Source organism: Nannospalax galili, unplaced genomic scaffold (genome assembly GCF_000622305.1).
Source record: "Nannospalax galili isolate Female #2095 unplaced genomic scaffold, S.galili_v1.0 scaffold15, whole genome shotgun sequence".
In the NCBI taxonomy this organism is placed as follows: Eukaryota; Metazoa; Chordata; class Mammalia; order Rodentia; family Spalacidae; genus Nannospalax; species Nannospalax galili.
The window spans coordinates 1457159-1462951 of NW_008337322.1; positions in this window are offsets into that span (position 1 = coordinate 1457159).

The following is a 5793-nucleotide window of genomic DNA, read 5'->3' on the forward strand; positions in this document are numbered from 1 at the left end:
ACTGAATCAATATAACGGATCCGTGCTGAGAGCCCTGGGTGGGGGAAGAAGGGGCTCTTTATAGGTTAGAGACAAAGGGAGGAGGGGAATAACAGTGTCACTTTGTGGTTGGTCCAAGAATCCCGCACGTGCCAACACACCTTTAAACTGATCAGTTGTACAGGATGCAGTCATGGAGATTTTTATTGGCGGGCAGCTCGGGCTCTCAGACCGCACCGATATAACGGATCTGTGCTGAGAGCCCCGGGTGGGGGAAGAAGGGGCTCTTTATAGGTTAGAGACAAAGGGAGGAGGGGAATAACAGTGTCACTTTGTGGTTGGTCCAAGAATCCCGCACGTGCCAACACACCTTTAAACTGATCAGTTGTACAGGATGCAGTCATGGAGATTTTTATTGGCGGGTGTTGTTCTCAGGGTTGTGGAATGTGCTGGCTATCTGTGTGGTCAGGAGTCTTCATTTTTACTCTATAGAGCAGTGTCCATGCCTGGGCTTATCTAATCTATAGTTTCCTGGAAGGGGAACAGCAGGGGAGGAGTAGCAGCAGGTGTGCATTTCAAGCATTACACAGAAGCTGAAAAGAGCAATCAGTGGGGTGTCGGGAGGGGTTGGATGAGGGGGATCTCTGGGTCCTACAGTTCAAGTCCATCTGGTGGGGTCTCCATGGCTGTTCATAGGGGTGTGCAGACAGCATGACACTGAGATATGGGAGGGGACAAGGAAAAGACAGACCCCCTTCATCATAGCAGTTTTCTTCACAGTGCGTTAGGACTGCACTGAAGCTGTCTAGAACACACACACTGTTTGAGGCCTGGAGCACCCTGAGTCCTTGCTGCCCAGCATCTGCCCAGGTCTTATTATCAACCACACTGAGCCTTGCAGGCTTGACCCCGGGGCTCTGACATTGATGGATCCTAGCAAGATGTGGTCAGAGGACAGAGGTACACAATGAAAATCCTTCTCCCTCCTTTCCCTCTGTGCCAAATGTTTTTGGCAGTTGTAGCTTCTTTTCCCTTGTCCACCTGTCCCTGGACAGGACCCTCCGTGTCAGTAATGTTACCGTCTCTTTATTTAATGCAGACATTGCATGAGAGCTGTGCTGACAGACCCAGTCACTGTGGAGGTTACTGTTTTCACCTGGCTTGTCAGGTACAAGGTCAATTGTAGAACAAAAGCCCAGATTAAATTCCTCCTGCTGTATAAAAGCTTTTATTTATCTCGTTTATATCCTGAGTTGATGTAACAAGGAACTAAAGTGCTTTGTAAAATAATTTTCGATTTTATTTTATGTGTATGTGTGTTGGACTAAGTATATGTATGTGTACTACATGCATGTAGGTGTCTGCAGAGGCCAGAAAATACCATTGGATCCCTTGGAACTGGAGTTAAGGACAGTTATTTATTGCTATGTAGGAGCTGGGAACTGAACCTGAGTCTTTTAGAAGAGCAGTCAGTGTTCTCAGCCACTGAACCTTCTCTCCAGATGCAGAACTTAAGTTTTCAATAGCAAGTACTGTTTTAATCTCCTAACATTTAAGGAGTTCATGTGCAGTCAACATGTTGCATTAAATGCCAATGAAATGTGTTTGATGCCAGTCATGGCAATAACTAAGATCAGGGTGGGGATTCCTGTTTCCTTTGCTCCGGGTTCCTACGCCTTTCAGGCGGAAAGTTTGGCCTCCTGCACAGGTCAGTCCCTCAGCGCCTTTTAGTCTGATGATGTTGTCTATTCGCTTTTGGCTCCTTCTTCTGGATTTTAAAGTTCTAAAAAGGATAACAGTTGAGAGGAATTGGAAGCATGAAATTCCCTTTGGGAGTCCCTGACCCTGGTTGTCTAGGTGACCACCAAACACTATGAATTTCTGGACTCTCTTTCATGAAGACTTGAGGATTTGATCTAAGGTTCACATTCATTATTAATTAATATTAGTAGAAACGGAACTAGACACAATTCTTAGACACTGAAATGTCTGTATTATCACCTGGGTTCCACTGATAGCAATTCAGTCCAACCCCGTCCTAAGGAAAACTCAGGTTTGTTTGCTTGGTTAGAAGAATACTCATCTCAGCTGGAAATTTTAATTTGTTTACCTGTTTCCTGTTTTCTGTGATTGTTTTCCAAACATCAAACAAATTCTTGAAGAGATACAACCCCAGTAATTTTCTTATTACTGGGGAAGTAGATTGCAAAGAGCTTGGTTTCATGATGTAGCTGCAGCTTTGGAAAAACCAAGTAGAGAGCTTCAAAGAGACAACCATTAAAAATAAAAATAAAAATGTTTGGAGGGACCCCTCATGATGGGAATGCTCCGAAGGTTTTGAGATTAAATTCAGTGAAGCGCCCATGTTTCAGGACACCTCCAACCTGTCGTCTGAATACAGTAGCTATAAATGCAGTCTGGAGATGTCCTCAACACAGCCTTTGTTTTGAAACATGTTTATAGCTAGTTCTTCTGAATCTAAAGACTGAAGAGGAAGCCAGTTTCCTTTAGGTGATCGTAGATACTGAGAGTTCAGGGAGCAATGAGATGACAGTGTTCCACAATAGACTCCTTCTTAAAAGAATAAGACACCCATTTTCCTTGAAATGAGCAATATAAAATACCTGCAGCATGCTCAATCAATCCTATAAAAAGAACAGAAGATTAATTTTGTTATCAGATTTAATTTAGGTTTATGAAAAATCAGTTTTGAATCGAGTGACTATCAAGTTTGTGACAAGGTATTGGGAGGAAAGTAGATTGTTTCTTAGAGAAAAAAACTGACTTTTTACAAATTTTCATGAAAGGCAAGCTTGCATTTGGGGATTTAAGAGTAACAGGTGCCACATCAAAGCCTTTCAGATCCAAAATTCAAAAGTCCGAAAACATACGTCATGCTATATTAAAGTAAGAAGATATCTAATTTTAACTAAAAATGGAGTGATATTTCACTTTGGGAAATTGAATGAAAATAGAGAATGCATTATTTAAAATAAAGATAGATTGCAAAAGAATGAAGGATGTGATGCTTGGATACACAAGCGTCCATATGTCAGGGTAGTGGCTGAGTTGCCGCACCCAGCCGTACAGGGCTCTTTCTCCCCATTATTGAGATACCAGCACATGGTCACTGTTCCTCTTACTGCATTACACTGAGCATTTTTAATAATGAAGTATACAGTCTACACAGTTATAAAAGTCTTAGTGTACAGAGGAGAAAGAAGCAACTGGGTTGGTTTATCCATTAGAAAGACAATGGTCAAAGGTTTGCAGGACAGAAACAGGAGCTCTGGCTTAAGTGAGCAGGAAGTTCAGTTGTGTGGAAATGTTTGATTCTGGATGTCTGAGGAGCACTTGGATTCTGGTGCTCCATCTCAGGTGCCCATGATTGCAAGGTGGCACTTTGGAGATGGTGCTATCTCCCCAGACTCCCTGGTGTCCATCCTGACTTACTGAAACACACTTCCTTTCAGCAATTTAGCAAGATCAGCTGTAATAATGATCACATTTCCAGAAAGAGTCCTTCATGGAGTTGAACCTCTCTGACAGTTCTCCATTGGTGGAGTGAAGCAGACTCGCTGATCCTGGTTAGGTTTCTATTGTTGTGAATTAAAAAACAAAACAAAACAAAACAAAAAAACAGCTTGGGGAGGGAAGGGCTTACTTGTCTTATCCATTCTGATTACATTCTTGAGAGAAACCAGTGCAAGAGCTCAGGGTAGGAATCAAAGCACAGACCATGGAGGAACACTGCTTACTGGCTTCAGCCCTTACCTGCGATCAGCCTGCTTTCTTATACATCCCAGGACCACACACCAAGGAGTGGCACTGCCCACAGTGGCTTGGGCCAATTAAGAAAATGCCTCTCAGATGTGCCCAGACGCCAAACTGATGGAAAAAATACCTCATTTGAGAGTTGCTCTCCCTAGGTCTGTCACAGTGGTGGTGACCACATACTTGATAATGACCCTGGGGTGTGGGTGGGGAGAAGACAGTCCAACACTGTGCTACATAGGTAGTTGGAGATCAAGAAAAAGCAAACAGAGTTTTGATTAGTGACAACAAAATTAATCAACAATAACAAAGCATTCATCCAATTTTAATGTCTATCCATTTACAATAGAAAGGAGACGCTAACTTAGGGCCATATGGAGGAATTCTTTTGGGGACAAGGAATTTTTCTTTCATTTATTTCCCTCACAAGCATCCAAATGACTTTTCTTTGCTATTGGTTATATATAAACCTTTATTATCATAACTATAACTTGTCAAATTAACAGAACTAATATGTATTAACTCCCGAGATTGGAATCCTTCATCTTCTTCTTCTTCAAAATCACCCTTTGGTTATACATTTAATGTCTTCACAGTAGCGCGGATGGCCGAGAATACAGATTTTTGAGTTAACCACATTAGATGCTAAGAGCCTCATAACGGCCCAGCACCAACAATCAACATTAGGCAGGATTAACCCTTCCTGTTGGCATATTTATTCAAAAATTAACAACCATATAGTTGTACAGAGAAAAACGCTGTAACAGTTCCAAGGGCCTCAGACCTGCTGTTAGCAGAAAAGCAAGCTGTTGCTTGGAGTCCTCTGCAGTTCCGTTGAGCTGTGGACTTTCTTCCATTCCATTCCAATCAGTTTTCCTTCAGATGTTCACCCAGCATCTGCTCATCTGATGTTCTCTGTGCTGTTCAGAGAACCCAGTAATGGTCACTGAAATTTAACTGGGCCACTTGCAAACCCTGGGTCTTCCCCTGTTCTATAACCTAAGAGCCCTTTCATTGTACAGAGGAATAAAAATACCGGTAACTTCTTCGAAGCCGTCAAGTGTTTAGCTGCGCTTCTTCCCTAAGAGAAGAAAATTGTGCCACTCAGGAAAATTAGCATTTTTTCCGTAATGCATGGAATTTAAAACTTCAGCAAAACGGCACGTGCTGCTTTTCCCTCACAATGTAGGCAGCTCTTGGTAGAGCAGGTCCCATCCGGCACTGTGCCTTTCAGAGAACAACTTGGGCGTAAAGGGTATCGAAAGCTCAGGCCCTTGTTCTTGCCTGCTTCAATCAAAGGTGATGAATAGTAATTTCCCTCTCTGTGCATGGACCAGAAGTCTTCACATGACCTCTACCCCACCGCGAAACACCCTGCGAAATGCGGGGAAGCAAACAACGTCAAGCACTATTTCTCCCACAGAAAATGAATATAATGTATGGAATTTAAAACTTCAGCAAAACGGCACGTGCTGCTTTTTCCTCACAATGTAGGCAGCTCTTGGTAGAGCAGGTCCCATCTGGCACTGTGCCTTTCAGAGAACAACTTGGACGTAAAGGGTATGGAAAGCTCAGGCCCTTGTTCTTGCCTGCTTCAATCAAAGGTGATGAGTAGTAATTTCCCTCTCTGTGCATGGACCAGAAGTCGTCACATGACCTCTACCCCACCGCGAAACACCCTGCGGAATGCGGGGAAGCAAACAACGTCAAGCACTATTTCTCCCACAGAAAATGAATTTATCACATATTCTCAAGCAAACTTCCTTTGGGGACTAGTAGCTGCAGGTGAGCTAGAAAACTCATCTTTAGAGAAGAGCGCTAGGAACAGAAGTCACAAGGATACATTAGATCTAATTCATGGCTTGGGGCAGCCCCTTCATCTGCATGTCTTGAGGAACAGGAAACAGTGGTGGGTAATGGCAACAGCTAACAGCCCATGTATCTCCTTAACAGGATGACTGTTAGATTCAGCCCAACGGCCCCATGAGTTAGTCTGCAAACATAAGGTTCAAGTTACTGTCATTTCAATAGCTGTTTTCA